Below are 21694 nucleotides of genomic sequence, written 5' to 3' on the forward strand. Positions count from 1 at the left end.
ATTCTTAAACAATATCATTAACTATAAAGCCCTTGACAATGGAGAAGTGATCTGCTGCACAGTACAGTCCTGGGTAGGGTCAGTGAGAGGACAGGAGAAATTGTAAAGACCTAAAATGACTCTCAGAGCAGCAGCTCGGGGTCCATCCACCGCCTCGATTGACAATGAAACACAGGTCCCAAGGGTGATTCATAGTCCCATAACATTTAGAAATGTTATTAAAGTCATTTTAATTTTTATCAGTTATTATATAATTCATATTTTTAAACATAAAAGTAAAATTTAAATGAAATTGACAATATTAAAGAAGCATTAGGAGGCAAACCACATTTCCTAAGTTCTTTCAAGGAAATCAAAAATAAACCAGCTGTAAAAGTCTCTTGTTCAACAATAAAATGTGCTCAAAGCTCAGCATTATAATAAGATACTTCTGTTATACAATTTCTGAAGATTTATCTCCCCCAAAACAGCTTTTTCAAGTGTAGGGGAAGCCTCTTTTTTGAAAGGACTAAGCTTCAGTTCAGTTTAGTTCAGTTCAGTCACTCAGTCGTGTCCCGACTCTTTGCAACCCCATGAACCACAGCACGCCAGGCCTTCCTGTCCATCACCAACTCCCAGAGTCCACCCAAACCCATGTCCATTGAGTCAGTGATGCCATCCAACCATCTCATCCTCTGTCATTCCCTTCTCCTGCCCTCAATCTTTCCCAGCATCAGGGTCTTTTCAAATGAGTCAGCTCTTTGCATCAGGTGGCCAAAGTATTGGGAGTTTCAACTTCAACATCAGTCCTTCCAATGAACACCCAGGACTGATCTCCATTAGGATGGATTGGTTGGATCTCCTTGCAGTCCAAGGGACTCTCAAGAGTCTTCTCCACTGCTCGCTTTGGCAGCACATATACTAAAATTGGAACGATACAGAGAAGATTAGCATGGCCCCTGCGCAAGGATGACACGCAAATTAATGAAGCATTCCATATTTTTGACACAGATGTACAGAACAGACTTTGGAACTCTGTGGGAGAAGGCGAGGGTGGGATATTCTGAAAGAATAGCATTGAAACAAGTATACTATCAAGGGTGAAACAGATCACCAGCCCAGGTTGGATGCATGAGACAAGTGCTCAGGGCTGGTGCACTGGGAAGACCCAGAGGGATGGGATGGGGAGGGAGGCGGGAGGGGGGATTGGGATGGGGAACACATGTAAATCCATGGCTGATTCATGTCAATGTATGGCAAAAACCACTACAATATTGTCAAGTAATTAGCTTTCAACTAATAAAAATAAATGAAAAAAATTTTTTAAAAAAGAGTCTTCTCCAACACCACAGTTCAAAAGCATCAATTCTTCAGCACTCAGCCTTTTTTATAGTCCAACTCTCACATCCATACATGACTACTGGAAAAACCATAGCCTTGACTAGACGAACCTTTGTTGACAAAGTAATGTCTCTACTTTTCCATATGCTGTCTAGGTTGGTCATAACTTTCCTTCCAATGAGTAAGCATCTTTTAATTTCATGGCTGCAGTCACCATCTGTAGTGATTTTGGAGCCCAAAAAAATAAAGTCTGACACTGTTTCCACTGTTTGCCCATCTATTTGCCATGAAGTGATGGGACCAGATGCCATGATCTTAGTTTTCTGAATGTTGAGCTTTAAGCCAACTTTTTCACTCTCCTCTTTGACTTTCATCAAGAAACTTTTTAGTTCCTCTTCACTTTCTGCCATAAAGGTGGTGTCATCTGCATATCTGAGGTTATTGATATTTCTCCCGGCAATCTTGATTCCAGCTTATGCTTCCTCCAGGACTAAGTTTCAGAGATTGCATTTTCTAGTTTAATATCAGTACATATATATAATAACGTAAGAGGAAATAAACAAGCCCCAAAACATTTTCTTGGACTCCTCTTATGCATACCAGTTCTAACACCCTCTCCACATTGAGTTCACTGTAGCTCTTCAAGTCAGCACTGAGTCTCCGGGCAGGTAGGACAGAAACAGAACTATATTGACACTCACACAATCCACTGCACTCAGCTGACCTCACTTTACCATCCCAGGCAATCCGGCCTCCCTCAGCCACCTTCAGTTAACTTTCAGGTACCTGGCAAGTGAACAGTTGGCAAATAATCAGATGTAATGGTTCATCGGCAGCAGACAAACACTAACAGACAAAAGCAGAGAAGAGGAGTAACCAAGAAGGAAGACAGGAAGAGGCAGCTCTTTAGAGTCACGTGGGAGAATTAAATTACTCCCAATAACCTTTAAGAACACCACTAACTTGAAAGACAGAAAGACAGTCAACCACAGTAACAGCTTTCTGGGGCCAATCAGCAGAGGGCGCCCAGTCTCTCCATCAGTGGTTTGGAAGGAACATGTTGACTTACAGCCTGAACTATACTAAAGCCTAAATCTTTTTTTTTTTTTTTTTGGGGGGGGGGGGGTTATTTTGTTTTGGTTGCATTGCACAACTTGTGGGATTTTAGTTCCTTGACTAGAGATCAAACCTTGGCCCTGTCAGTGAAAGCAACTAGTCCTAACCACTAAACCACCAGGGAATTCCTAGCCTGAATCATCTTTTGAGAGGAAATTTGGCTTCTGAAAGCAGCTAAAAATCATTTAGGACTCAATATGAGTATATAAGATGTAAAGACAAACTGAGAAATTTCCTTTTGATTGAAAATGAAACATGATATAAATAATGAAGTCGATTTGCTTCTGTGATTCCAAACAGTAAGTCTGAAAAATGGAGAAAGAGCAAAAGAATGAAGAATGAAAATCCAAAGAAGTGACCAGAGCAAGATGCTTTCATACCTTTTGGACAAAGAAACAATACATCTGTGAAGACTTGACAAGGCAGAGAGGTTTGGACTGGGGTAACAAATCGTGAAAATATAACTGGGAAGGCAAGGGTTAGTTTGACATGGTTTGTAAAGATTTCTCAACCCCAAATTTCCTATTTCTGGTGGTAAGAATATCTTCCTTCCTTCAGGTACAGGGAGGGTACCTTTCACATGGAGACTGGTGAGTGTCATAGTGACTTTTCTGCTCCTACTGTTGTCTCAAACTCTTTCAGCTTAAGATATTCAATATGCTTAGTCACTCAGTTATGTCCAAATCTTTGCGACCCCATGGAATGTAGCCCATCAGGCTCCTCTGTCCATGGGGATTCTCCAGGTAAGAGAACTGGAGTGAGTTGCCATGCCTTTCTTCAGGGGATCTTCCTAACCCAGAGATTGAACTCAGGTCTCCAGCATTGCAGGTGGATTCTTTACCATCTAAGCCACCAGGGAAGCCCATTCAATATGCCTAGGCGCCATATTTTGGGCTAGCATGCCCTGAACCCTGTCATACTTTGTACCACACAAATGTTAGACCACCACAGGTACACAGGATACAGCAAAAGTTTCCTGCTCACACTTCTTAAGCAAAATCACACAAAAGAAGGTAACAAGGCCAAAATGATACCTGCCTGTCCTTTCAATGTCACATTGAAGCATTGTTTAACAATCCTCTCAAGGATTATTTTATTTTCTAAGAGAAGTCTGAATGTTCTAATTAACTATTAGAGACTCAGACTCTGTAAAGTTAACTTGTAGATTTGTGTTTAATAAAGATGCAAATGATTCCTCTCTAGTAAAAGAGATAATCCCAAAGGCTATGGTCTAATGCCCTGCTAAAACATGAATCAGTTTTGTTTCTAACCTAAGTAATTTATTCTAACCTTTCTTTATTAAACTGCCTATAAATACTCAGTTCCTTAAATGCTCTTTGAACCAGCTTTACATACTGATTCCCTCACCAATTAATGAGATAATTAAATTTTTGACATGGGTTCATAGTTTACATCTGCCAAGAAAAGGTTATGTTTTTAACTTCTGAAAATCACACTTTCACATCGTAGAAGTGAGTGAGCCGTTGGTGAGAACTCATCTAAGTAAGTCTTTTTCACAATGAAATCTGGTAAGGGAGTGCTTTCTTAGGACCTACTACTGCTCAGGTCATGGGCAGCATGATATGAGGAAAAGGGCATGAACTTCAAAGCCAGACCAGAGCTCATATATGATCATGCCCACCAACTCAATGGACATGAGTTTTAGCAAACTCTGGGAGATATTGGAGGACAGAGGAGTCTGGCGTACTACAGTCCATGGGATTGAAAGGGTCAGATATGACTTAGCAAGTGAACAACAACTGCCACTTTCTAGCTCAACAATTTGGGGAAATTCACTCTTTTCTCTAAGTTCTACTCTATGTTCAAGAAATGAGGATAAATATTTCTTCTACAGAATGTTACTGTTGGTGCTATAGGAAATAATACATCCCGCATTTAGCATAGTGTCTGAGTCCTAGTAGATAGTTAGTACATACATGACCTTCCCCTTCTCCCAAGGGGATGCTGGCAAATGTCTAAAGAAAGTGTAGGGTGTGCAGATTCTTACAGTATAAACACTCCCACCATGACTGGTTTCAACCCATCAACCTGAACACAGAGTTGGAAATATATATACAATTGGCCCTCACACTGCTATATGAGCTGGCTCTTTCTCCTCCTGTTCTCCACCTCTCCAATTCTTTCTCCTCTTTCATATCTCACTTTAAACACTTCTTCATCAGGGGAGATGCCCTGACTCCCAAGTTAAGTCAAGTCTCCTATTATTTTTCCTCACAGTACTCTGTGCCTTTAGTTCAGAACTCTTCTTACAATTTTTAATTACACATTTATAACTATTAGTTAATTAACCTCTATCACATGATTAGACTGTAAGTGCCAGAAAGACAGAGAATGTACCTGTTTTACTCCCCATTACTTCCTCAGCATCTAGTTCAAATCTGGTAGCAAAAAAAAGGCACTCACCTCAATAAGTATCTGTTGAATGAATCAAGCAACCAAACAACTGAAGATGGATAGGTGAATGGATTGATATATGCATGGATGAATGGATAGGACAGAACTGAGTTTTTTGTCCCTTGGCCAAATTGTACGTAGTTATTTCTCCTCTAACAGATGCTCAGTCCTCCCCTAGATATTTTGGCGCAAAGTTGGTCAAATCAATCCTCTTTGGAAGTAAAGAATTTTCTGATGGTTAGAGAAGTGCCAGGACAGTGGCAAACTTTCTGAATGGCAGTCACTTGTAATGTCTCTGTAATTCAGACAGTTCTCCAGAGTTCACTTTGGAACTTGAGTCCACATCTGACTTCCTTCTCTTCTTCATATATTTCTGTAAAAAATAAAAAATTAATAAATAGAATAATAATAAATAGAATATTTAATTAAATAGAGTCAAAAAAACAGGAAGGGGGCTCTCTTGTCCTTCGATTATAGCAGAACTCAACAGGAAGAAAGACTTCTCTTCTTCCCCGATAAGGACTGGTAATGAAAAGCCATGGACTCTCTTTTACTATTGCCCTTCTCCCCACTATAAAAATATTCGTCCTCCCTTGCCATGTGGGAACCTTCACGTGGCTTACCATGGTTGCAAACCCAGAATTGTCATTTTCTGCTGGGCTTCTGGTGGTGCTAGTGGTAAAGAATCCACTGGTGCAGGAGACACAAGAGACGTGGTTGATCCCTGGGTCTGGAAGATCCCCTGGAGAAGGAAATGGCAACCCAATCTAATATTCTTTCCTGGAGAATCTCATGGACAGAGGAACCTGGTGGGCTACAGTCCACAGGGTCTCAAAGAGTCGGACAGGACTAAAGGGACTGAGCACACATGCATGCACAGTGACCCCAGACAAATTCATCTCTGCTGGAGAAATATCTGGCAGTCTCTTTGCTTAGGTCCAACATTTCTTACCACTATTCATACTAAATGCCTTTTATCCAAGTTACAGATTAAGATCAACATTTACTCAGCTTGACTTTGTTCCAGAGAGATAATATTCATTCACAACTAGAAGTATTTTTCCATATTCAAAATTATCATCTCTACTATTCAAAGACAACTTAGTTAAACTAAGTATACCCCCCAAGAAAAGAAACACTTATTTTGAAGTATTTTCTAGCATGTTGTATAAAAAATGTCTTTTTAAAACTTCTGGTTAAACATGGCAGAACACGTGATAATTTTTATTTCATCTTTTTAAAACAACAGTAAAGGGGAAAAAAAGACCACAGCAGATGGGCAGTGTCATCACATTTTCAGCAAATAAAAAGCATATGGAAGGGCCTTCCCTAATGGTCCAGTGGTTAAAGAATCTGCCTGCCAACGCAGGGGACATGAATTTGATCCTTGTTCCAGAAAGATTCCACATCCAGCCAGGCAATTAAGCCAGGTGCCACAAGTACTGAGCCTGAGCTCTAGAGCCACGAGCCGCAACTACTGAAGCCCATGCACCCGCAATGAGAAGTCCAAGCCCTGCAACTAGAGGGTAGCCCCATGCACCAAACTAAAGAAAGCCTTCGCACAGCAACAAAGATCTAGCAACCGAAAATTTAAAAAAAAAAAAAAATCTAAATTTTAAAAAACTATTCATTAAAAAAAAAAAAAAAAAGCATATGGAAGAGACTTCCCTGGTGGTCCAGTGGTTAAAACTGTGCTTCTAATGCAGGGATTGGTTCAATCCCTGGTCGGAGAACTAAGATCCCACATGCAGCGCAGTGCAGCCAGAAAGACAAACACACATACACACACACAAAACACAAAAAGCATATGGAAGGTAAGTAACTAACAAAGTAGAGAAAGTTTATAGCTTAAATTAACATAAAGGCATCTAGCGTGGCAAAGGACAGGGATGGGGCAAGTAGATAAAACCAGGTGAGGTAAAGTCTGTATTCTGAAGGAGAAGCCTCAGATCCCATCTTCCTGCCCTTCATAAGTGCAGCACTTACTTCTCTGGAATGGCTTTAGCAAAAAACATCTGGATTCTAACTTTGAGGGGACCTCAGCAAAAAAAATGGAGAGCCTAAAATCCCAGCCTGATCACATCCTGATCAGTCCTACTAGTAGAGAAGTCCTGCACAAGCATACAAAGTCACAAATTAACAGTTCGGTTCTGTTCTCTGAAATGTGAACAAAAGACAAGGGCCAATATATGTTTCAGGAAATCATCTCATACAGAAGGCAGGGACCAAAACAAACACAGAAGAAAAGAACTTGGAGGAATAAAAATAATGTATGAGTTAACATCAAAAGAATTATAATCCAGGGAATGCCCTGGGAGTCCAGTGGGTAGGATTCCTCACTCTCACTCCTGAGGGTCTGTGTTCAGTTCCTGGTCAGGGAACCGACATCGCACACGCTAAGGGGCAAGGCCAAAAAAAAATTATAATCCATGTTCTCTGAGAGATAAAAGATAGTATTGGGCCTGTGAAACAAGAACACAATATTACTGTAAGAACAATAGAATTATCACAGAAAGTGGGGCTGAAAAATAAAATGATGGACAATACAAAAGCAAAGGAAATGTAAGGACCCATCTAGGAAATTTAACATCTGAATAACAGGACTTTCAGAAGAGATTAAGCATGATTAAATTATTGTGGGGAAGCAAAGTTTGCCACCCCCAAATGGGTCTCTTTGGCATGAAGATTATTTTAGGCTGATCATTTTTAAGAAACAGAAGTCTCGGTAAGTTTTTGTTTTTACCTCTCCCTTAGTTGCTTAAAAAGTAGGTAAAGGGTCTGTTCTTGGAACTGAGCTATCACCAGAGACGTCTACGAAATACATGGGCTGGGGTGCTGGGGGAGATTTGGCAGGACCCAGATGTCAGAGCCCACTCAGTGTCTGGTTGTCTCTGCCTGGCCCAGCAAATATCTGTTTACCAAACATTATCTTTTCCATCTCCATGTCAATTGCCTTCCTCCTCAAACTGCTACTTCAGTATCCTGTTTAAAGTCTCAAACTACTACTTCAATCCTGTTTGGATTTCATCTGAAGATGGTATTTAATTTGAGGACTTCAGCCATTTTGATGAGTTACTCAGTTTCCCTGGGTCTCTCCCGTGTATCTATGTTATTAAACTTCTGTTCGATTTTCTTCTGTTTATCTGTCTCATCTCAGTGTAAATCTCATATCAGGCAGAAGAACCTAAAGGAGGAAATGTTTCCTCCCCAACATGACTAAAGAAATAATACAACCTCTCCTCCCTCAACTGAAGACCCAGTGGAAAAGCCCATTCATTTCATTCTGCATGAATGAAAAAAGCCTCAAAGTGAGGCACGGTGGAGTTGTTTTAGACATGTGAGTTTTGAGCAGTTGTTAAAAATATCAGTGAAAATATATCACATAAATAGTTCAGTATAGGAGCCCATAGCTCAGGGGAGAAATCAAGGTTAGAGATACAAATAGGAATCCATTAGCTTGTTAAAAAACAAGCATCCTGTCACTATATACTGTATTAATGTCTGCTAAGTATTTGAGGACATTGTCCCCTATAGTTTTCTGAAAAGTCAGTTACTATGTTTGCATTCCATTAAGTATGCTTGTTTTTCAGTGAAAGCCACAACTGTCCCAAATGAAGGGATTGGACTAGGTCAGTGGTTTTTAACTTTCCTGTTATCTCCTTCAGGAGATCAAAGATAACTGGGTGGGAGGAAAAATTAAAACATGGCTTCCCCCACACCCCTGCTTTTTTTATGTTTTATATATTGGGGTACACAGTAATATTTTATTGGGAGACTATTATACCCTGGAGAAGACTCTTGGAGAGTCTCTTGGACTGCAAGGAGATCGAACCAGTCAATCCTAAAGGAAATCAACCCTGAATATTCATTGGAAGGATTGTTGTTGAAGTTGAAGCTCCAATACTTTAGCCACCTGATGGGAAGAGTCGATTCACTGGAAAACACCCTGATGCTGGGAAAGACTGACGGCGACAGTAGGAGGAGAAGGACAATAAGAGAAGGTGACAGCAGAGGATGTGATGGTTAGACAGCTTAACGGACATGAATTTCCCGAAATGCCGGGAGATAGTAGAGGACAGAGAAGCCTGATGTGCTGTGGTCCATGGGGTCGCAAAGAGTCAGACACGACTTAGCACCTGAACGACAGCAAAAAATTTAGAGGCCACTCATTCCTACTAATTCAAAGGATTACACAGAAAAGGATTCTGTGTAAAAACGTTATACTCAGTCAGCTCACTCTCATCACTAGTTCTGCATCCAAGTGGAGATGCCCAGGAGGTAGGTGGATATTCACGTTTGAAGCCCCCGAAGGACAGTGGGTTCTCATTCAAAGAAAAGCATTGGATAATATAGAACACTGCATTTCTGTGATAAATTCAGGAGGAGCATTTCTTATAATGTTGTTGTATTAGTTGATGGCATAAGTCACTAAAAGTAATTTTAGGAGGGACCAAAATAGCCAAGTACGTGTCAGAGGCACCAGACAGTCTGGAAGGACTACCTATCCTTTAGAAATCTTCCCTGAATATTATTTTCCTCTCAAATGATCTTTTGGCAAGGGTTTAGCTCCTTACAGATATGTGGCCAATTAAGGGAGTATCTCTCTGCACTTTGACAATCAACCCTGCCAATGTATACAGAAACATTTACACAACTCTGAGAATTCAGTCCTCTATACCTGCAATAACTTTAGCCCGAAAAAAACCCTTCTTGCTCATATTACCAATTGCCCAACTGGTAAAATGAGAAAAAGAAAATTTCAATGAAATGTTTTTATTTTAAATTTAGCAGTGCATTTTGCAGTGAACCCTTCAAGATATTACAGTTGCAATAGGTAATCCTGGGTAATTAAATGAACTAATCTGTTCATTTCATATGAATTGATTTAACACTAGAACATACTTCCTGAAAATGATATGTAAAGTGATATACAAAATAGGTGTAGTTCCTGCCCTTTTAGAGCTTACATTCAAGTGGAGAGAGAGAAATTTAAAAAATCATAAGTTAATATGTGACTACAGACTGAAAGAAGGTTTTGAAGGAGCAGTCTAATAAAAGGAAAATGACAGAGTGACCTAATTTAAACCGTGAAGGAATGTTATCAGGGAAGCTATCTGAGGAAGTGACATTTAAACTAAAATGTAAAGGATTAGTAATAACTCTCCAGCTAAAGACTGGAGGATTAAGGGCATCTCAGGCAAAGGCCAACAGGCAGGAAGGCCTTGAGGCAGAAGATGGTACAGTGCTGCTGGAAATCAGTAAGCAAGGTAATTGGCTGGGAGGTAAAGCCAAACAAACCAAACAAAGCATGACCTTACAGGCCATGGGAAGGATATTGCTTTTATCATGGTAAGCGTTGTAAACAAAAGTACTACTGGACTTCCTTGATGGTGCAGTGGATAAGAATCCACCTGATGGCTGGTGCACTGGGATGACTCTGAGAGATGGGATGGGGAGGGAGGTGGGAGGGAGGGTCAGGATGGGGAACACGTGCATACCCATGGCTGATTCATGTGAATGTATGGCAAAACCCACCACAATATGATAAAGTAATTAGCCTCCAATTAAACAAACAAACAAAAATGAATCCACCTGCCAATGCAGGGGGCACGGGTCTGAGAAGATTCCACATGCTGCAGAGCAACTGAGCCCATGTGCCACAACTACTGAGCCTGCCTGCTGCATCTGCTGAAGCCCGCATGCCTGTAGCCTGTGTGGTGCAACAAGAGAAGCTACCACAATGAGAAGCCCATGCACGGCAATGAAGAATAGCTGTGGCTCACCACAACTAGAGAAAGTCCTCTCAAAGCAACGAAGACCCAGCCGAAAATAAGTAATTTTTTTTTAATACTAAAAAAGTTTTTTTACTTTGCTGACAAAGGTCCATCTAGTCAAAGCTATGATTTTTCCAGTACTCATGTACAGATGTGACAGTTGAACCAAAAAGAAGGTTGAGTGCCAAAGAATTGATGCTTTTGAACTGTGGTGTTCAACTGTGGTGAGAAGACTCTTGAGAATCCCTTGGACAGCAAGGAGATTAAACCAGTCAATCCTAAAGGATATCAACTCTAATATTCATTGGAAGGACTGATGCTGAAGTTGAAGCTCCAATACTTTGGCCACCTGATGCAAAGAGCCAACTCACTGGAAAAGACCCTGATGCTGGGAAAGTAGAAGGCAGGAGGAGAAGGGGATGACAGAGGATGAGATGGTTTGATGGCATCACCGACTTGATGGATATGAGTTTGGGCAAGCTCTAGGAGATGGTGAAGGACAGGGAAGCCTGGTGTGCTGCAGTCCACGGGGTAACAAAGAGTTGGACATGACCTACCAACTGAACAACGAACAACAGACGTATTAAGGTATAACTGATCCACCATACAATTAATCCATTGTAAGCATACAGTTTGGTGAATTTTATTACACTTACACAGTTGTGCAACCATTACTGCAATCATCCAAAAGTTCACTTGTGCCCATTTGCACACATTCGTTCCCACCCTATCTGAGGCCACTACTAACCTGATATTGTTACTGAACCTAACTTATACACAGCAAAGACAATCTACTGATGCTGGATCATAGTGAAGAAAAGCACAGTGTAAGGCAAAGGACCAAGTAAGCAGAACGGGCAGTTCATGCTCAAAAGACCCAAACTCCTGAGAGGCTTTCAGGGAAGAGTTTCTAAAGGTAACACTGGGGTTGAGGGTGGTAGGGTACAGGATCAGCTTATGGATTTCTGATTGGTTGGTGGTGAAGTAACATGGTGATGTTTCAGAAATCTTAATCATTTACCTTCTGGTTCCAACCAGTCTGGGGTCTACCCTGCTCTATCTTCCACCTGCGTAGGGGCTTTAGTTTCTGTAGAACAACTCAAAGACATGCATCAGGTTGTTCTGTATATCACCTGAGGAGAAACTAGACTCTGCTTTATCTCTGAACTATTGTTTAAACTATCATTACTTTTCTTGCTTGACTGCTTTTCCTTTGTTTTTACATTCACTCATTTCTCTAATTAGTAACTGCTCTAAAGAGTCTGCTCTTTGGAACTCAGGGAAGGCCTAAGAGACTAAAGCCTTTTTCTACAAATAAGAAATGGGGGACACAGAGGGGCTTTTTTTTACCCAGGAGGGCCCCAAAGGATCCTGTTGAGCTTCAGTGACTGTCTCCACAGTTTTCTCTTTTCTAGAAGATTTATATAAATAGAATCATATGATATGTAGACTTTTGTGTCTGACTTATTTCATCTAGCACAGTTTTTGAGATTCAGCGATGTCATTGTAGTTTGTTCTTTTTTATTGCTCAGTAGCATTCAAATGTGTGCATATAACAGGTGTATCAATTCACAGTCAACAGACATTTGGATTATCTGCAGGAGGTGTCTATTATGAATAAGAATGTTGTGAAAATTCATTAATCTTAGTCTCGTAATATGTTTTATTTCTCTGAAGTAGAGAAGTAGAACTGCATGGTCCTATGGCAAGCTTCTGTTTAACTATTTTAAGAAACTGCCAAGTGGCTGCATGATTTTCCATTCCCATCAGAAATACATGTGACTTTCAGTTTCTCTGTATCTTCATCAACACTTGCTATTCTTTGATGAAATGAAGTTCATATTTTATGGCAAGATAAGAAAAATTGAAACATAAAATTTTCCTTTGCCGTTTTCAGCCACCTTCCTCCCGTTTCATAGGTATCATGCCTCTGCATTAACCAGACCTCCTTAGGAGATAACATCCCTTCTTAATCTCATCAAGGGTCACAACCACTTAGGAGATAACCTTCCTTGATGTTAAGAGGCCACAGTGACCCATGCCACTACTTTGTACCTGTAGATCCAGACTGTGTAATCTGTCAAGAATATATCATTTAAGGTACAGCCCTCTAGCTCAAAAACCTATATAACTGTGCTTAGATCTTTAATGGGCAGAACAGTCCTCAGCCTTCTGAAAGACTTCCTGGGTTATCATTCTCAATTTGGTTAGAATAAATTTTCCATTTCTTTCTTAAATTGACTGATTAATTTTTTGGTGGACAGTCTGACTTTTTTATTTTTTAGTCTTACTCATTCTACTGGGTATGTAAGAGTATTAATATCTTTTGTGGTTTTAATTTGTGTTTCCCTAATGAATCAGTTCAGTTCAGTTCAGTCGCTCAGTCGTGTCCAACTCTTTGCGACCCCATGAACCGCAGCACGCCAGGCCTCCCTGTCTATCACCAACTCCAGGAGTCAGCATCAATTCTTCGGCGCTCAGCTTTCTTTATAGTCCAACTCTCACATCCATACATGACCAATGGAAAAACAATAGCCTTGACTAGAGGGACCTTTGTTGACAAAGTAATGTCTCTGCTTTTCAATATGCTGTCTAGGTTGGTCATAACTTTCCTTCCAAGGAGTAAGCATCTCTTAATTTTATGGCTGCAATCACCATCTGCAGTGATTTTGGAGCCCAGAAAAATAAAGTCAGCCACTCTTTCCCCTGTTTCCCCATCTATTTGCCACGAAGTGATGAGACCGGATGCCATGATCTTAGTTTTCTGAATGTTGAGCTTTAAGCCAACTTTTTCACTCTCCTCTTTCACTTTCATCAAGAGGCTCAATGAATAATGATGTCTAATATTATTTTCAGTGTACTGTAGTTGATTTAAAATATCGTGTAAATTGGTTATCATAAGATACTGAATACAGTTCCCTGTGCTTTACAGTAAATCCTTGCTGTTTTACATATAGTACTGTGTATCTGTGAATCCCATACTCCTTATTTATCCTTCCCCCTTTCCTCTTCCCTGTGGTAGCCATAAATTTCTTTTCTATGTCTGTGAATCTGCTTCTGTTTTGTAAATTTGTGTACTTTTAGCTTCCTCATGTAAGCAGTATCACATAACATTTGTCTAACACTTCATTTTCTTTTGCCTTTCATCTGTCAATAGTCGACTTTGACAGGTTACTTCCAAATCTTGGCTATTGTGAATAGTGCTGCTATGGACACCAGGGTGCATGTTTCATTTTTAATTATATTTTTGTCTGAATATTTGCCCAGGAGTGGGATTGCTGGATCATAGTAAAGTTAAAGTAAGTCGCTTCAGTCATGTTGAACTCTGTGTGATCCCAAGGACTGTAGCCCACCAGCTTTCTCTGTCCATGGGATTCTCCAGGCAAGAATATTGGAGTGGGTTGCCATACCCCTCTCCAGGGGATCTTCCCAACCCAGGGATCAAACCCGGGTCTCCCGCACTGTGGGCAGATTCTTTACCATCTTGGCAACTCTATTCTTAGCTTTCTGAGGAAACCTCATATTTTTTTCCACAGTGGCTATACCAATTTACACTTTCACCAACAGTGCAGGAGAGTTCCCTTTTCTCCACACACTCTCCAGCATTTGTTATTTGGACACTTTTTAATAATGGCCAGTCTGATGGATGTGAGGTGATATCTGATTGTGGTTTTCTTTTCTCTCAAAATTTATTTGTTTATTTTATTTCTGGTTGTGCTGGATCTTTGTGGCTGCATGGGGCTTTCTCTAGCTGTGGTTGAGTGGAGGCTACTCTTTAGTTTTCGGTGCTCAGGCTTCTCATTGCAGTGGTTTCTCTTGTTGGGGAGCATGGGCTCTAGGGCACAAAGGCTTCAGCAGTTGCGGCTCCCGGGCTCCAGAGCAGAGGTTTAACAGTTGGGGCACACGGGCTTAGTTGCTCTGCAGCATGTGAGATCTTCCCTGATTAGGGATGGAACCCGTGTCTCCCGCATTAGCAGGCAGATTCTTTACCACTGAGCCACCAGGGAAGCCCTCACTGTAGTTTAGATTTGCATCTCTTTGTTAGTGATGCTGAGTATCTTTTCATGGGCATGTTGGTCATTAGATACATTTTTTATAACAGGGAAGAACAAGTCTGACTCCATATTGGATGTTTCTTTTACCTTGACCACTATACTCTATTGCCTTTGTTGCAAGCTAATCACAAAAGGAAGATTGCCTATAGCTTAAAACATACATTAAGATCCATCTCTGGGAACCCTGCCACCATGTCTGAGTGTTACACTAAAACACCTTTGCTTTGCTCACAAAAAACACCCTGACCAGGCCCACCTGTACACAGTTGCAGGAAAGACTAACATATCTCCTCTGGAGTATGGTCAGAACCAGGAATATCTGCAGCAGCTTACTGCCTTTTCACTTTACTTCCTCACCCTTCTACCCATCTGTGTACTATAAAAGAAACTAGCATCGAAACACAGACAAGATGGTTCTTTACGGCATTAGTCTGCTATAAAAATATTGGTCTGCTGGCTTTCCCAATAAAGTCGTTATTCCTTGCCCCAACACTTCACCTCTCCATTAACTGGCCTGCCATGGGTTGAGCAGTACTAGCCTGAACTCTGTAATGTTTTGAAGATACAATTCATAGGACGTGGTGATGCATTAGATAATTAGAAGGAGCAGGTATTTTAATTCTAATTTTCTAGCATGAAAATAGATTCAACAGAGACACTATTTTCTGATACAGAGGAGACACAATAAAAATAAGATTTGAGAGCAGGAAATCAGGAGTTGAATTTAACTACTTTTGAGATGTTTGTGAACTTTCACAAAGTTCAGAAAAATTATTTGTTATGAAAAATAAGTTTAAAAGATAGATTCTTAAAAGCAGAATTGCGGGACAAACAGATAAAGCTGATAGATACTACCAAACTCTTTTCAGGGTCCCGTCCCTTAAACCCTTGCTAAATCTAGATGTATCAATCTTTTTTTTTATTGGCTCCTTTATATAATGTCTATATCCTATAATTTGGAAATTAACATGAAAAACCAAAATTTTATTCACATTTCCATGATTCTTGGTTGAAAAACTCAATATTCCGATTTATAAGAAATATATGTTTGGACACTCACGGAGGAAGAAATTTTCCTTTCCCCTTCTAGGTTCTTTTTGACTGGTATAAAAATTAAATGGATATGAAACACATTAACAGGAGAAAACCAAACAAAAGTTTAATACTATATATATATGAGGTAGACTCAAAAAAACTGAGTAACTTGCCAAAATGGCTGAAACTCTCACCTTAAATAGCATCCTCAGTCAAAGACAAAAGTGGGTGTTGGGGGTAATGACTTGAGACCTCAAAGGGGAGGAAGACAATTGGTATAGAGATGAAAAAAGAGAAGAATTTAACAAACTTTGCTAAATTTCTCCCTGTCTACACACTTAGTTCATACCATAGTTGTCTATGGTGATAGCTCTCTTCTTGAAAGAGGCCCTCTATCTAAATTCTTGAGGTTGGGGTGTTGTTTTTGTTGTTTAGTTGCTAAATCGTGTCTGACTCTTTTGCAACCCCATGGACTGTAGCCTACCAGGCTCCTCTGTCCATAGGATTTCCCAAGCGAAAATAGTGGAGTGGATTGCCATTTTCTTCTCCAGGGGATCTTCTGATCCAGGAATCAAACCGGCATCTTCTACGTTGCAAGTGGATTCTTTTACCACTGAGACACCAGGGAAGCCCCTATCTAAATTCTTTAGACAGAGGAAAACTCAAAACTTCTTCCTGAATCTTCTCAGTCTTGATTGTTTTCAGTTTGAAATAATCTTCATGTCAATGAGACATTTTGGGGTGGCAGATTTTGCCCCCCTACAGGTCACTCAGATGACCAAAATATATTTCTCTTATAGTATATTTGGTTTTCATCCATGGTTCCTGACTCACAGCTGCCATAACTGTTAGAATTTCCTCAACAGTAATAGCATTGGCAGAAACTTTTGTCATAATATTTGGTCTCCTGTCCTCAGTTCCTGAAACTACTTCAGACCATAAGGTGAAATGGGTGGTCTTGTTACTTTTTCACCATAACTGGGTTTATGTTAATGCTGTTATTACCTTAAAACTGGGTTCAATCTTGGTGGGTGTCAAGTCAAAAGACACAACTAAGCCGATAGGGTAGGGAGTCCCTGGAGAAAGAGAATCAGGCATAGCTTACTTGACATAAGAGAAGCCCCTTTTCCTGTTTCACTATGGTCTTGAAGGAAACTCTGTTATCCATTATGTACCATGAAACATGAAATAGGTAATTGCCCTGTTTTATCTTAAAAAAAAAAAAAAGAGAGAGAGAGAAGCCCTTTTTGGCCTTAAGCCATTCTGTGATCTAAGATTGGCCACAATGCTTGCCCTTAAACAGATTTCATTAACTAATGACCTTCAGTTCAGTTCAGTTGCTCAGTCGTGTCCGATTCTTTATGACTCCATGGACTGCAGCACACCAGACTTCCCTGTCCATCATTAACTCCCAGAGTTTGCTCAAACTCATGTCCATCAAGTTGGTGATGCCATCCAACCAACTCATCCTCTGTCGTCCCCTTCTCCTCCCACCTTCAATCTTTCCCAGCATCACAGTCTTTTACAGTGAGTTGTTTCTTCACATCAGGTGGCCAAAGTATTGGAATTTCAGCTTCAGCATCAGTTCTTCCAGTGAATATTCAGGACTGATTTCTTTAGGATTGACTGATTTGATCTCCTTGCAGTCCAAGGGACTCTCAAGAGTCTTCTCACCACAGTTGAACACCACAGTTCAAAAGCATCAATTCTTTGGCACTCAGCTTTCTTTATAGCCCAACTCTCATATCCATACACAACTACTGGAAAAACCACAGCTTTGACTAGATGGACCTTTGTCGACATAGTAATGTCTCTGCTTTTTAATATGATGTCTAGGTTGGTCATAGTTATTCTTCCAAGGAACAAGCGTCTTTTAATTTCATGGCTGCAGTCACCATCTGCAGTGATTTTGGAGCTCAAGAAGATAAAGTCTGTCACTGTTTCCATTGTTTCCCCATCTATTTGCCATAAAGTGATGTGACCAGGTGCCATGATCTTCGTTTTTTGAATGTTGAGTTTTAAGACAGCTTTTTCACTCTCCTCTTTCACTTTCATCAAGAGGCTCGTTGGTTCCTCTTCACTTTCTGCCACAAAGGTGGTGTCATCTGCATATTGAGGTTATTGATATTTCCCCCGGCAATCTTGATCCCAGCTTGTGCTTCATCCAGCCCTGCATTTCACATGATGTACTCTGCATATAATAAGCAGGGTGATGACATATAGCCTTGACATACTCCTTTCCCAACTTGGAACTAATGATCTTAGGGGAATGAAAGAATAAAGAAACAAAACTGTTATCAGACAAGAGAAGCAACAATAGCAAAGATTATATATCTGTGTTGTTCCAAAGGTAAAGATTAGCCTGAAGTGCTCAACCTACAGATCAACTGGAACCTACGGGGTGATGATGTTGACACTTTCTGACTCTAATGACTTCAATCAACTAAAGCTTGGACTCTGTCAACCTTTGCTCCAATTCTATGCTGAATTCTCTGCTGCTCAAGCCCCTTGATGAATATGCATGTACCCTTAACTTAAAACTTCCCCAGCTTCGCTGTCAGGGAGACACTGCTTTGGGAAAGATGCCCAGTGTTGTCTTTATTTGCTGCAAGGAATAATAAATCCTTCCATCTTTCAATCTCTGGCTTGGTTTTGTCTTTTGACACTCACCAAGAGTCAAACCCAGTTTTTGGGTAACACAACCAAACCAAAGGGCAGGAGAAGGAAGGATTTATTACTTGCAGTAACAGAACAGCAGGAATATTTCTGAAAGTGATGTCTGCTTTTTTTTCTTTTTCCTACCATATTCCAGTAGTAATAGACATCTACTTCATATCTCAGGATGTTCCAGATATTCACTGCAAACTCCAAAAGGTAACAGTAGGGGGTTTTCCTTGGTGGCTCAGTGGTAAAGAATCCACCTACCAATGCAGAAGACATGGGTTTGATCTTGATCTTGGAAGACCCCACATGTCTTAGAGCAATGAAGCCCATGCACCACAACTATTAAGCTTGGGCTCTGGAGCCCAGGAGCTGCAACCACTGAAGCCCACACACCCTAGAGCCCACGTGCCCCAACAAGAGAAGCCAACACAATGAGAAGCCCATGCATTGCAACTTATTTTTTAAAATAGTAGAATATTTTAAAATGTTAACATTAAAAAAAAAAACGATTAGTAGGACTTACCACCCCCACCACCCAACTGGCTGAGGTGGATTTTAGGATTTTCAATAATTAGGATGTGGCAGAAAGAGAAAAAGAAGACACTACCTTAGAAAAGATTCCAGGTGTTGTCCTTAGTTGCTACAAGTAATAAATCCTTCCTTCTCCTCCTTTTTAACTTGGTTGTGTCCTTTGACTTATCATCCACCAAAAGATCAAGCCAGTTTTCAGGTAACAAGATGGCATCTGGAAATCACCTGTGGATGGATAGCCTCCATCCACATGGATAGCTGCCAAGGGAACCAACCTTGAATAGAGAAGTGGAAAGTTCAGTCCCACCCCCTAATTTCCAGGAAGAATAAGGAGCTAGAGGTTGAAATAGTCACCAATGCCCAATGATGTAATCAAGCATGCCTCTGTAATAAGGCCTCCATAAAACCCAGAAAGAGGTGGTTTAGAGAGCTTCCGGGTTGGTGAGCATGTGGAGATTCAGGGAGAGTACTTCACCTGGAGAGGACATGGATGCTCCACACCCTTCCCACACATCTTGCCCTATGTATGTTTTCCATCTGACTGTTCCTGAGCTATATCCTTTTATATACTAAACTGATAATCCAGTAGGTAAAATGTGCCATTCTAGCAAATTAATCAAACTGACGGAGGGGGTCTATGGGAACCTCTGATATCTATAATTTATAACCAGTTGGTCAGACACGCAACAACCTGGGACTTGTGATTGGCATCTGAAGTTGGGGGCAGTCTTGTGGGACTGAGTTCTTGCCTGTAGAATCTGATGCTGTCTCTGTGTATACAGTGTCAGGTTGAATCGAATTTTACACCCAGCTAGTGTCAGAGAATTGCTAGTTAGTGCTGGTGTGAAAAAGTCCCTTTCCATACACATTGGAATTGGTCCCATACATCGGAACTGGGTGTAGAAACTTTAGCAACTTTTTAAGTAAAGAAGCCATTTGTATATCTTCCTTTGTGGTTTCATAATTCCTATTGTTTCCTGTTTGCTTAATAATTAATGGTTATAGGAACTCTTTTATGATTATCCTCTTGCCTGTTACATATGTTGCACATATTTTTTTCTCCCAGTTTTTCTATCTTTTTTATGATAGCTTTCATCATGAAAACATTTAATTTTACAGGAGAACTTTTGTTTATCTGTTTCTTAGTAGCTTCTGGGTTTGGGGTCTTGCTTGTACCTTTCTCTCTCCCAAATTACTAAAATAATCTTTGCTTTATTTGAGTGCATCATAGTAGAGTTTCTTAAGCTTAATCCTCTAAACAATTTGAAACTTATTTTATGGTATGCTGCGAGATAAAAATAAACTTTTTTCTTTTTCTAAATAATGACTGATATTCCCAATGGCATTTATTCAATACTGCATTATTCCCCTTTAATTTGAAATATTACCTTTAATATACTAAGTTTTCATAAATACACAAGTGAAGCCAGATTCTCTAAAGTTTATCTAATGTTTTTTTTTTTTTTCACAATAAGAATTACAGTTATTTCTGATAATAAAATCATGATATCAGCATATAGGTGTGCTTATCTCCTTAGCAAGCAAGGGATCATGTACCCAGCTCAAAGGGACAGGATGTTGAGACATTATGGAAGAACTACTTTAAAAGGAGGGCATATGGGCTTCCTTGGTGACTCAGCTGGTAAAGAATCTGCCTGCAGTGTGGGAGACCTGAGTTTGATCCCTGGGTTGGGAAGGTCCCCTGGAGGGGGGTAAGGCTACCCACTCCAGATTCTGGCCTGGAGAACTCCATGGATTGTTTGGTCCATGCGGTCGCAAAGATTCAGACACAACTGAGTGATTTTCACTTTCTTTTTTCCTTCCTTCATTTGTATTTCTTTCAATACAAATCATCAGACTGTATCACAGTATAAACTACATCACACTACATTTTACTTCAAACTGAATTAAGTATCTATTGACCTAGATTCTCCTGATGCTCTTAAAGTACAAGTTCTACATTAGCTTCAGTAGTTCCGGGGACTATATGCAGCTAAGTAGTTAAGTTAAGAATAGATTCCTGACCACAGAGACAAAGGCCAAAGAAAAATCAATAAGAGCTGCACATAATTTTATGCTGTTTTTAAGAGATTTCATCACAAGGTGATACTTGAGTAAGACGATGGTCAATAATGGAAGAGTAGTGCAAAATTTTCTCCTGCTTGTCCTATTAACTATTTACCTAAGAGATTTCAAATGGAATTTGTCCAGGAATAGACTTACTGGCAAGAATTTTAGATTTAACAACTGATGAATTAAAGGTCTATAATCTGTGAGAAATGAAGAAATGACCTTTAAAAAATGGAATAGACAACATTTTAAGGCCTAACAGAAGGGACCTCCAAATAGGGCTAAAATACATATAACTGCTACAAATGAGAAACTATTATTCCACAAGGCTTGAATATCCTAGAGGAAGGAGATTTACACCACACATTTTGCTTACTTGCAGCTGTGCTGTGTGAACATGTGATCAGTCAGGAAAAGACTAAGAGTTGATTTCCTGACTTGGTCTTCCTCTATGAATATAATCCTAAGAAAATAAGAGTGAGGATTTTTAGTTTGTCCTTCTAATGTTCTCATTCAAACAAGAGCAATTTACTAAATACCTGCTTCTCAAACTCCATGAAATCAAAATAGTTAGTATTTATTGAGCAATTTCTTTACATGTACCAGTCAGCATCCTGTTATACATTAATTCTAATATTTAGAACAATCCTATTAAATAAGTGGACTTCCCTGGCGGCTCAGTAGTAAAAGAATCCACCAGCAATGCAGGAGATG

At 40.0% G+C, this 21694-nt stretch overlaps 1 long non-coding RNA gene and 1 other non-coding gene across 2 annotated transcripts; one reads left to right on the top strand and one right to left on the bottom strand.

Annotated features, from left to right (window-relative positions):
- Positions 1–46: 46 nt before the first annotated feature.
- On the bottom strand, positions 47–21377 carry LOC136168353 (uncharacterized). The gene is made up of 5 exons (XR_010663302.1): positions 21357–21377; positions 18987–19185; positions 5475–5631; positions 4861–5224; positions 47–900 (listed from the first exon to the last, which is right to left on the bottom strand). It is a non-coding gene; the product is annotated as an uncharacterized lncRNA (long non-coding RNA).
- Positions 877–983, top strand: LOC136170038 (U6 spliceosomal RNA). Its single transcript, XR_010663498.1, has one exon. It is a non-coding gene; the product is annotated as a U6 spliceosomal RNA (small nuclear RNA).
- Positions 21378–21694: the final 317 nt, after the last annotated feature.

The sequence above is a fragment of the Muntiacus reevesi genome, chromosome 5 (assembly GCF_963930625.1).
Source record: "Muntiacus reevesi chromosome 5, mMunRee1.1, whole genome shotgun sequence".
In the NCBI taxonomy this organism is placed as follows: domain Eukaryota; kingdom Metazoa; phylum Chordata; class Mammalia; order Artiodactyla; family Cervidae; genus Muntiacus; species Muntiacus reevesi.